Source organism: Vombatus ursinus, unplaced genomic scaffold (assembly GCF_900497805.2).
Source record: "Vombatus ursinus unplaced genomic scaffold, bare-nosed wombat genome assembly UNPS02014818.1, whole genome shotgun sequence".
Taxonomy (NCBI): Eukaryota; Metazoa; Chordata; class Mammalia; order Diprotodontia; family Vombatidae; genus Vombatus; species Vombatus ursinus.
The window spans coordinates 62,128,324-62,141,204 of record NW_020954596.1 but is presented as its reverse complement, the minus strand read 5'-3'; the positions used below and the strand labels follow the sequence as shown (position 1 = coordinate 62,141,204).

Below are 12,881 nucleotides of genomic sequence, written 5' to 3'. Positions count from 1 at the left end.
GCCTTGGATACTCTACTTCCTTTATCTCTGTAGTTTCTGTTGCTGTTCAGTTGTGTACGACTCTTCATGACCCCATTTGGGGTTTTCCTGGCAAAGATACAGGAGTGGTTTGCCATTTCCTTCTCCAGCTCATTTTACAGATGAGGAAACTGAGGTTAACAGAGTGAAGTGACTTGGCCAGGGTCACACAGCTAGTAAGTGTCTGAGGCCAGATTTGAACTCAGGAAGATGAGCACACTGTGCACTGAGCCACCTACCTGCCTCTGTAGTTTCTCCTTGCTCCCCAAAGATGCTGCAACATTTACTCTTCTTCATTTTCCACTTATTCCAACAGGTGTTCCTAGGTACCACTTTCTGCTGTAATGCCTCCTACTATTCCTTACTACTCCTAGCTTCCTCATTTCTTAATTGTCCTGTTGTCTTTTGTCAAGGAACTGCCCAAATCCTTCAAAATTAGACAAAACCCTGAAAATTTTTGTCATTGTGAACAGTCTTTATTATCACTTGGGAAACCTTCAGAGTTTTACCTGTCCAATAAGACATACAGTTTTCCCTGACCAGGGGGTTCCTTCTGCTGAAGTGAATCCTCTCTGCTACCATCCCTGCCAGCTTTTGTCCTCAAACAAAAAAAATCCTGCTTAGACGACAAGGGCCCTGTCACTTTACAACTTCAAGAGAGTCTGTCTCAATTGTTTCTGACACGGGCCTAGAAATCTGGATGTCTTTTCTGCTTCTAACAACCCTGCGGGATGTCAGCCACCAGAGGGAACACACCCACTTGGCCAGGACTTGGATAAAGAATTTTATTTTCTTCCTATTTATTTCACTTAAGTATTGAAAAATCTTTCTCAAGCCACTGTACAATGTTATTCCAATTTTCAAAGGCTATCAACATGCTTGGTTAGTTTACAACCCCACCTAAAAGAAAGGGAAGGGTTTTCTATCTGTGAAAGCCCTCAGAGAACACCATTCATTTTGGGAGGAGAAAGGGGAAAGATCCCACTACCAACTGAGCTACTTTTACATAATATGTGTGTGTGTGTGTGTGTGTGTGTGTGTGTGTGTGTGTGTGTGTGTGGAGAGAGAGAGATAGAGAGAGAAAGAGAGAAAGAGAGAGAGAGAGAGAGAAAGAGAGAGAGAGAGAGAGGGAGAGAGAGAATGTTGATTCAGCCTTAAGATGATCTATCATTTTTGGGTTTTCAATTTATTGACATATTACTGTAATACTTTCTGAAATGATTCACCCTAGAATACAATACTGGAGAAGGAAATGGCAAATCACTCCACTGTCCTTGCCAAGAAAACCTCATGGATTATATTGGCGCGCTATGGTCCATGGAGTCATGTAGAATTGATCACAGTCAAACAACAAAGGAGTACAGTAGCTTCCCTGATCAGCTGAACCAACAAACTCCAGGGAAGCTGAAAAGCCCCTGACAGAAAAACTGAGTTACTCTGCTAAAAAGGCCTGGTACTGCTAGACCCAGATAAGAATCCTTTAAAAACCCAGCACAATTTACTGGTCTGGGGGAGAGGGTGTTCCATTCTTTAGCAGAGACCCCATCAAGGTTCCTATTTCCACCTGGGAACCCAGCAGACCTGCCCGGATTCCACCACTTTCCCTGACTGTCTTGTGTTTGTATCTCCCCTCAGCACAGCTGACTTTCTTTGCAGTCTTTTTTGTGAGCACCATTTTTTTTTTGTATTAGACAGTTGGTATTCTGAACCTCCCCAAGTCTGTATTAAGATTTTCATTAGTTACTTCTTATTTTTCATTGAATCCCTGACCTCATCAACACATCTACTCCCTTCTTCCATGCAGATCACACCCCAGCCATGTGTTCTTATTCTGTGTGATTCTTGTCAATGTTCATCCATAGATCCTTCAAAATACTGTAGAACCCTTCCTCTAGGCTTTTTAAGAAATATTTTATGGCCATCAGAGAATCACTGGGGGCTATTCATTTGTTATCTTTTATTCTTGCCACTTTACTGAAGTGCCTGTACTACCTGTCCAAGGGTTATGGTTGGAAATAATTTAAAAGTGAATTGTGCCCACCATATACTCTTTGGGTTGGATTCTTTGGAGACTGTAAGGTTCTACTGGATAATATTTGCATGTGTATTTTTTAGGTGGTTTTCTGTTTAGAGGAGTAAATTGAGATCATTAAAAGTTATCTAGATAATTTCCCAAATGCAGTCTAGTACATTTTCTTCCCCTATTAAATTCTTGTCCCAACCCATTGTCCATCTGCAATACTTATCCCAGATGTGTGTATGTGTGTGTGTAGGGTGTGTTCAGGGAAGACTAGCACCTCTGGTGTGAGGGATGCTGAGCCCTTTTCAGGGCTGCTTTCCACCTTTGGTGTTCATCTGTTCCATCTAACTCTCACCTCTGGCTCCAAGAAGCTGTAGCATGCACAGTGGCCACACCCCGGTAAACTGTTTCGGCAGACAGGTTAAACCAGACTGAGGGTAACTTAGGGGTCTCAAAACCATTGGTGTCTACTCCAGTCCTGGCCTGATTACCATGGCAGGTGGGGAGCCCACACTGCAGTTGAAAAACAAATGCACAAAAACTTCTGCAAAGATGATTTTACTCACCATTGGTACATGAAATGTACACACACTTGTAGACAGCCCATAATCCAGGAGACCTGAAAGATGGACAGCTCTTGTTGCAACGGAACTCCACAGATATCACATACAAATAGCATCTAGTCTACTCCAAGCATATGAAGATTTCCCCTGGTAGAATGAGCAGATGAGAACAATTTGTTCCAATGGCCATGAAGGCAGCTGAAGCAGGTGCCATGGAGTGCTTAGAGCTGGATTAGACACTAAGGATGCCAAGGTCATCCACTGCATCTCAAGCCATCACCTTAACTTTTAACTCTTCCCTGCCACTGGACTGTGATGACTCTGAAACAGAGAGTGAGGCCAACGAATTTGTGCAACTATGCCTCACTTAAATTCAACTTAGGTATGCATACCATTTTACCACTTTTACCTATCTCAAAGTCCTGTGGAGACAGACAAGTGACAAAGCAGCAGGTATGGATATACTGGGGGCTGTAGTCATAACCCTGCACACAGGTGGCCCAGGCTATAGGGTCGTCTTCTCACTGGAAGTAGCAGCAGGATTCAGCAGCCCCCTGGGTGTCTGAGCAGCCTTTTAAGGATCACAATGCTTACCTCCTGAGGAAGGGGCTTGAAAAGGTGCCCCAAAATTGTCTGCTTACCCAACCTGGCCTGATTAGTGCAGCAGGTGGGGATCCCACTTTGTGGTTGAAACACAAAAAAATATACAAAAACTTCTGCAAAGATGATTCCACTCACCATTGGTACAGGGAATGTGCACACACTTTTAGACAGCACTTCTAGGAGACCTGAAAGATGGACAGCTCTTGTTGCAAGAGAACTCAGCAGGTATTGCATCCAAATAGCAGCCCTGAGTGAAACAAGGCTGGCAAATGAAGGCCAGCTTACTGAAGTTGGAGGTGGATACATATTTTTCTGGAGTGGCCACAGTGAAGGGGAGCACCATGAAGCTGGTGCAGGTTTTGCAATCAAAACTAATCTAGACAAGATATTTATGTGCCTACCGAAAGGAGTGTACAGATTCATCACAATGAGAGTGTCACCTGCAGGAAAACACCATGCCACCATCATCAGTGTCTATGCTCCCACCATGACAAACCCTGATGAGGTCAAAGAAAAATTTTATGAAGACCTGGAGACCCTTATCATCAATGTGCCAAAAGAGAACAAGCTTATAATTCTGGGATACTTTAATGTTAGAGTAAGGTCAGACTACCAGACATGGCAGGCAGTCCTTGGAAGGAATAGAGTTGGAAACAGCAACAGCAATGGTCACTTACTACTGAAGACTTGTGCATCTCATGACCTTCTCATCGCCAGCACTGTCTTTCAGTCCACCCTTGCAGCAAACATTGGCATTTAATAGACTATGTGATTGTAAGGAAGGGACAGGATGTGAGAATGACGAAGGCAATGTATGGCACAGAGTGTTGGACTGATTATAGACTTATCCTCTCCAAGCTAAATATTCACATTCAACAAAAGTGGCCACCCTAAGGCAAAATGACTACTAGAAGATTTAATATTAACAGATTAGAGTGCTTCTCTGAGTGGGAACAATTTGTTGCTAACTTAGAGGGAATGTTGAGCCAACACACATTTGGCAACAGTGGAGCAGAAAAGGAATGGGCAGATTTCAGAGACTTGGTGTACAGCACTGCATGTTCATCTAGGTCAGAACACTCGTAAACATCAAGACTGGTTTGACAAGAATGGTGGGGAAATTCAGCAGCTGCTAAATGAAAAATGAGAACTCCACAGGATTTACCAGTAGGATAATTTATCCATCTCTAAGAAGGCAGCATTTAATTCAATCAAAAGTAAAGTACGAACAAAACTTAGATGCAGGATTCTTGGCTCAGTAAGAAGGCAGATGAAATTCAGTTTTATGTTGATAGTGACAACCAAAGTGCTTTTATGACACCTTAAAGGTTATTTGTGGTCCAAAGACCTATGGTGTATCTCAGCTACTCAGTGCTGATGGAGCCACATTGATTAGTGATAAGGACATGATCCTAGAGAGATGGGCTGAACGCTTCCATAGAGTTCTCAACAGACTGTCATCAATCAATGCTAAAGCCATTGGCTGTTGTCTCAGGTTGAAGTTCCTCCATAGCTGAAGTTCCGACTGAAGAAGAAGTTGTGGATGCCATTAGATTCCTTTCATGTAGCAAAACACCTGGTGCTGATTCTATTCCAGTTGAGATTTCCAAGGTGGGAGGGGGAGAGGGGAAAGTCGATTGTTCATACAAAAAGTGGCTGAAATTTTCTGGGTTATATGGCAAGAGGAGGTTATCCTATAGGAGTTCAAAGATGTCTCCATTGACCACCTCTATAAAGGAAAAGGAAATTGGTTGTCCTGTGACAATCACAAGGGGGTCTCTCTCTTAGTTATTGCTGTCAAGATTCTTGCCAGGGTCCTCCTTAATAGTCTGATCCTTCACCTGGAAGATGGTCATCTACCTGAAAGTCAGTGTGGCTTCAGAAAGGCCAAAAGGTCAATATGATGTTTGCTTCTGACAACTCCAGTAGAAATACCAGGAGCAGAACAAAGGTCTGTATGCAACATTTGTTGTTCTAACCAAGACCTTTGATACTGTCAGTCATGTGAGCTTGTGGAAAATTATGACAAATTTATTTGCCCAGAGAGGTTCATCAGTATTGTATGTCAGTTTCATGCCTGAATGGGTTCTGGATAATGGACAATATTTTGCACTTTCCACATCACTAATAGAGTGAATGCTTGCCCTCATGCTTTTTAGCATGATGTTTTCAGCGATGTTGTTGGATGCCTTCAACAAGGACTAAAATGGGTAAATTATTTAACTTGAAAATGCCACAAGACAAGACTAAAGTGGAGGGAATTTTGGTGCATAATTTTTTTTTTTTAGGCAATTGGGGTTAAGTGACTTGCCCAGGGTCACACAGCTAGTAAATGTCAAGTGTTTGGTCTGAGGCTGGATTTGAATTCAGGTCCTCCTGACTCCAGGGCCAGTGCTCTATCCACTGCTCCACCTAGGTGCCCCTGCATGATTTTTTGTTCAAAGATGATTATGCACTTAAGGCAGCTTCTGAAGCTGAGATGCAACAAAGTATGGATCATTTCTCTTCTGCTTGTACTAGTTTTGGCCTAATAATTAACACCAAGAAAACACGGGTACTTCATTAACCAGCACCACACAGCCCATATATGGAACCATTGGTTAAAGCAAATGGAGCTTTGAATGCTATGGATAAGTCATATTATCTTACCTAGGAACGTACACATTGATAATGAGGTTGATGCATGCATTGCCAGAGCTAGCTCAGTTTGGGAGGCTCTAATGGAAAGTGTGAGAGAGAAGAGGTATTAGACTGCCTACCAAACTGAAGATCTACAGAGCTGCTGTGCTGACCTCTTTGTTGAATGTCTATGAAACCTGGGCAGTACCAGTGCCATGCCAGGAAACTAAATTGCTTCCATTTAAATTGTCTTAGGAAGATTATGAAGATCACCTGGTAAGATAAGATAGAAGATGCTGAGGTCCTTTCTTGAACCAAACTGCTAAGTATTCAAACTCTACTGCAGAGAGTGCAACTACAATGGGTTGGCCATGTTGTTTGAATGTCAAATGTGTGCTTGCCTAAAAGATTATTTTATGGAAAACTCACACAGGGCAAGTGCTCACATGGTAGTCAAAAGAAGTGATACGAGGACACTCTCAGAGTCTCTCTTAAGAACTTTGAAATTGATTGCATATCATTGGAGGCACTGGCACAAGACTGTCCAGTATGGCGTGCCCACATCATTGATGGTATGGTGCTCTATGAGCAAAGCAGAATTGAAATAACTCAAAAGAAATGCAAGATGCGCAAACTTAGAGAATCCACCTCAAAGGTTCACGTGGACTATTTGTGCCCAACCTGTGGTAGAACATTCCAAGCTCATATGGGTCTGATCAGCCACCGTCAGATTCATTGTAACTTAACTCTAAGGTGGTGGTGTCATTTTGGTCCTCTTCAAGAACACAGAACAACAGTTTGTGTATATATGTATATATGTATGTATATGTGTATGTATCTATGTGTGCATAAACACACATACTGATGTATCAATTCAGTGGAACAGCTAGGTGGTATGGTAGATAGAGTGCTGGGCCTGGACTCATCTTCCTGAGTTCAAATCTGGCCTCAGATACTTATCAGCTGTGTGACCCTAGACAAGACACATAACCATGTTTGCCTTAGTTTCCTCATCTATAAAATGAGCTGGAAAAGGAAATGACAAACTACTCCAGTATCTTTGCCAAGAAAATCCCAAATGGGGTCATGAAGAGTTGGACACAACTGAAAAATGACTAAACAACAACATTAATTCAATGTACTAGCCTTCCAACTCATGTAGTTACTACTCACTGAAATACTAGGACTTCCAGAACGTTTAAATGTTTTATGGGGCTAATGGGACTGAATATTGAATTGAGACTGTTCCAGAAATGCAGAACACATGCTTATCATGGTTGTGAGGCCAATAGTTTAAGTTTACAAAGATGTCATTTTCTAGATGGTCTTATCTAATTCTGCTGTCACATAAAAAGTGGAGGTTATACTTAAATTTAGCATTCAAGAACACGGAATTTCACCATATATTTTCAAACTCATTTTTGTTCTGTGGTTGGCACCTTTAAAAATAAGTTTTTAAGAAGAGATGTGTAATTCTCCTTCTCTGGAGTTTTAATAGAATTCCTGGTTAATGGCCACGCAGCCACAACAACCAGAAATATTTTTTCCAATCCTATCTTTCTAGGTTTTGCCCAGATAACTCAATAAAAAGTGATGTTTGCCTTGTTCCCTCAAACTCCTTGAATTATCCAAGAGACTAGTCCATGCCTTCATTTCACTTTGTGCTGAGTAGACCTGATTTAACAGTTTTGTGAGTATTTCCCCAAAGAGTCTTAAATGCCACATGCTAATTATGGCTTGTTTTCTATACTGGAGGCAGCATGGAAAGAAAACGGGATTTTGGAATCAGAAGGTCTGGATTCAACTCCTGGTTCTGCCAATTCCTAGCTGTGTGGCTATCATCTCTATACAGATGATTCTCAGATTTATTTATCCAGCCATTACCTTTTTCCTGGCCTCAAGTCTGAAATTTCCAACTATTTACTGGATGTTTTGAGTTAGATGTCTAGTAGACATCTTAAACTTAGCATGTCCAAAACAGAACTCTTTGATCCCCCTAAGTCCTCTCCCTTCTTAACTTCCTTATTAATTTGAAGAGTACCACCATTTAGTCACACAGGTTGACAGAATAGCTGAAATGCTCAATTACTCTTTACTCTTTCTCACCTCCCTCATTCCCCCAATAGTTAATTGGTTGCCACGTCCTGTTGTTTCTATCCTTACAACATCTCTAGTATATGCCCTTTTCTCTCTCAGACATTTCTACCACCCTTGTCCAGGCCTTCTTCACTTCATGCCTTTTGGATGATTTCAATTGACTGCTGATTGGTCTTTCTGCCTCAAATCTCTCCGACTCTAAGCTATCCTCCTTTCATTTATTGAATTGGCCTTCCTAGAGTACAAATTTGACCATCTTATTCCATCCTCCACTCCCTCATTCAAACAACTCCAGTGGCTCCCAATTGCCTTTAGGATCAAATATAAAATCCTCTGTTTGGCTTTTAAAACCTGATCCTTTCCTACCTTTCTAGTCTTCGTGGATTTCTTATTCCCTCCCATGTACTTTGCAATCCAGTGATACTGCTGTCCTTGCTTTTCCTGAAACTCGACACTCCATCTTTATACTCCAGGCATTTTATTGTTTTATTTATTTCCAAAAAATTATTTATTTTTAGTTTTCAACATTCACTTCTATAAGACTTGAGCTGTAAATTTTCTCCCGCTCCTTCCCCCTCCTCCTCCCCAAAATGGCGTGCAATCTGATATAGGCTATACATATACATTCATATTAAACATATTTTCATATTAGCCATGTTGTAAAGAACAATTAGAGCAAATAGGAGAAATCACAAGAAAGAAGAAACAACAACAAAAAAGAGAGCAAATAGCATGCTTCAATCTGCATTTAGACTCCATAGTTCTTTCTCTGGATGTGGATATCATTTTCCATTATGAGTCTTTTGGAGTTGTCTTTGATGCTTGCATTGCTGAGAAGAGCTAAGTCTACCAAAGTTATTCATCGTACAATGTTACTGTTGCTGTGTACAATGTTCTCATGTTTCTGCTCATTTCACTCAGCATCAGTTCATATAAGTCTTTCTAGGTTTTTCTGAAGCCTGCCCTCTCATAATTTCTTATGGAACAATAATATTCCATTACATTCGTATATACTCCAGGCATTTTAACTCGTTATCCCTTATGCCTGGAACTCTCTCTCTTCTCCTTACTTCCACCTCTTAACTTCCCTGATTTCAAATCTCAGCTAAAATCCTCACTTCTACAAGAGGCTTTTCCTGATCCTTGTTAATGCTAATACCTTCCTTCTGTTGATTATTTTCAATTTGTCCTGTATAGAACTTGTTTGTATACTATTGTTTGTGTGTTTTTTCCTCTTTTTCTCCCCCCTTCCAGAAAACTATTCCATATAATGAGTAATTTTTTTAAGGAAAAAAAAGGTAGAGAAAAAACAATTAGCAAAACTGAACAATGATACATTAAAAAATATGAAAACATATTCAGAGTTCCATACCTCCTATATCTGCAAAGGAGTTGTGTGGGGGTGTAGGATTTCTCATATCTCTATTTTGGGTTCATGAATATTCTTTGTAATTTTGTAATGTTCATTTCTGATTGTATCCATTTATATATTATTTTCTTGGCTCTGCTGGCTTCACTCTGCATCAGTTCATTTAAGTCTTTCTGTGCTTCTCTGTATTCATCATATTCATCTTTTCTTACAGTATGGTAATATTCTATTATATTCATGTACTACAACTTGTTTAGCCAGTCCCCAATTAAATAAATATTTTGGTGAATATAGGGACTTTCTTTTTATCAATGACCTCCTTGAGGCATATGTCTAGTGGTGGAATCTCTGGGCTAAAGAGTACGGACATTTTAGTCAACTTATTAATTCCAAACTACTTTACAAATTGGTCATATTAAATCATGGTTCTACCAACAATGCACTAGTGTGCTTAGCTTCCCATAATCTCCCTCTCTGCAACATAGACTATTTGTATCTTTTGTCATTATTGCCAAATTGCTAGGTGGGAGATAAAATCTCAGGACTGTTTTGATTTGTATTTCTCTTATTATTAGTGATTTTGAACATTTTTTCATTTGGTTAATGTTCTTAATTTTTTTAAAGAACAAAATCATTTTATTTCTACTGGTAGGTACAGAGGATTTTATAATATGGATAGATATGACTGTCAAATAACACAAATATACTTTATTTGGGGGAAAAAAGTTTACATAAATAATGGGACACTTTGAGAACACTCTTGCTTAACCGTGTTGCTAAATATAAACAATGCCACTGTAAGTACGAACATCCTGTTCTTTAATGTGTATTTGAAGATAGGAAGACACCACTTGGTTTGAAAAAAAAAATGACCTCATGTTCAGGCCTGGTCACCTAAGAGTAAACAATGAAGAATGAATTCACCATTCATAGTTCTGATACTAACTATAGCAAATCCATGTTGTCTCTGTGTTTTGAGAGCTATGGAACATATATCTTCACTCACCCTCCAGGAAGGTTTGGGGCATCACAGTCTAAGTTAAGTTCTTGGCAGGCAGGATGGAAGGAGAATGTCAAACAAGTTTTACAAACCATTTAGAGTGAATTGCCAATGTTCCCTCTAAGTACATTAAGAAACAGGAAACAACTTAGAAGTTATTCTTCTCACTTTGATGCAAATCTTTTTTGTTTTTATTTATGCACTTGTCTGATTAATACTCTTATAGTACAAACTCTAGTAACCTGCCGCAAAGCATTAAAGCACAGTATGCCTATTGTTCCTTAGGCATCTGCATTTTTCAAGTTTTAAAATTTCTTCTACATTCAGACTGTGCCAGCAGTTCTTGAATATAAAAAATATATAAATGGGGTAACTATATTCTAAAAATGCAGATGCCCATAACACCATGTTATTAGGGGGAAAGGAATTTTTGGAAAAGGAAAAAAGCAACCAAGTTCACTCGGAAGGAATATGGTATAAGTCTTTGGATTAAAAAATGAGCAATAACACAAAACCCTCAAATTTCTCTCAGAGAAGCTGGTCATTATGGAATTTCCAGAAAACCCCTTTTTTCTACCAAAGGGACCTTAAAAACCTCATTCCAAATATTTAAAACTCTACAGCTACCAGGATGCCATTAAGTGGCAATCAGCAGTGAGAAGAGAAAAGATGTATATAGAAATGTCTTGCAGCAAAGCATCCTTAGCTATTGGTTGATCAGTAAAAACCACTGGTGTACCAGAAATGTTATTAAGCATAAGGGTGGGAGAGTATTGAAAACATTACCTGCCTGTTTGTGAGATGGCTTTCATGGCTAGGAAATTTTCTAACCAGTATATAAATTCTAGGACATATCTCTTTCTTTTTTTCAATGTTAAAAATAAATGAATTTTTAAAAATCCTGCAAGTAGATACAGTCACAATAGCAAGTTGCATGGCAAAGACCACACACACACACACACACACACACATACACACACACACACACACACACACACACACATACACACACACAGACACACCAAAAAAACCCATCAAGACAATGCTGTTGGTTCAATAGTATTCCAAGAGGCTACAACACCCATTAACTTTGAAAACCTTAGCAAAATACCATGCTTGTTTATAAACCACCTAACTTAACAGACCATACTTTGAATCTTTTTTTTTCCTTTCCTTTTTTGTTCTTGTTCTTGTTCTTCTTTGCATGTTACAATTGCAGAATTTCACATTCAGCCTTAAGCATTTAGCATTTCTTTGGCAATCTTGTGTCTAAGCCTCTTGTTCCAGTTGATTTTGGTGCCAGAGTGTGGAAGCTGCCAGTGCAAGGCCTTGAATATGGCATCTGACATTGTTTGATAGTTCTCATTAATCGAGGTCTGATACTCATTTTTGGCATATTCTATGATTTTAATAAGTTCCTTGGCATCATAAGTAACAGTTACTGAATCCTGTACATCTTTATGACTAATCAACTGAACATTGCCATCTTCCTAGTAGTGGACCTGAATCTTTAGCACTGCAACCACCTGAGCCAGGTGGTGTTATGGTAAATTTCCATTCTGTTCTCCAATGACCATTCTAGAAGTTTTTAGACTGAAATTTGTGGCTTTCAATACAAGCAATAATAGTCTTCTGCCTATTTCTAATTTTAGCATAAACAGTATAGAAGACATTGGAATAATGATCTTGTATATAATGCACTGTCATAAGATTCCCTCCATGACTTCAAAGCTCCATCTGTGTCCTCAGGTTGGGGGTCACTTGCTTATTTCCATAAGTGATCAAACTTAAAGGAAACTTTATTTCTTGGATCTAAAAATCTGCTACTACCCAGTTCACCATGTTCTGCAATTAAGACCTGATCATTACCTTCACTGGGTGAACTGATCTTTGTTATACAGGTCAAATCCACTAGCTATCCTTTCCCTGAGGAGATTGTCCTTATTAATTAGGAACCTGATATCATTAAATACTTCATTAAATTCTCCTCGGGGAATGTGAGTGATAAATTTAGCAGCTTTCTGTACCTTCTCCTCATCTGACACCAGATCCTTGAAATCAGCCATCTTGGGCTGCTCTCCATAATTCTTTTGAAATATACAAAAGAAATCCCTACCCCACCCCACCCCAGTAAAGATATTATTCTCTCATTTCCCCATCTTCTTCCTCTTCTTCGACACCTCTGATGTAAAGGTCATTATTGCACCTTATTAAAACTTCACCAAGGTGTCCAGACAATGCCCCATCTATGTTTGTTCATGTCATTTGAATACTTATCTAATGAGGAGTTATATTGGTCTTATATGCATCTGTTAGTTAGCTATATATCTTCAATATCAAACTCTTTTCAGAGAAATTTGATACAAAGTTATTTTTTTCTGATTCAACCTCTTCACTTCTTATCCTAGATGACTTAGTTTTGTTTGTGCAGAAGATTTTCAATTTCATGTAAAATTTTAAAAAATCTTTTGAAATTGCTTTCTCTCCTTTGCTTGCTTAAGAATACATCTACCCAAAAGCTATATGATCTACTTCTCCAATTTTTTGTAGTATGATCTTCAATATTCAGGTCATGAATCCATTTTGAATTCA

General features: G+C 39.3%; 1 pseudogene; it reads right to left on the bottom strand.

Moving 5' to 3' along the window:
• Nucleotides 1-11,524: 11,524 nt before the first annotated feature.
• On the bottom strand, nucleotides 11,525-12,355 carry LOC114023376 (annotated as a pseudogene).
• Nucleotides 12,356-12,881: the final 526 nt, after the last annotated feature.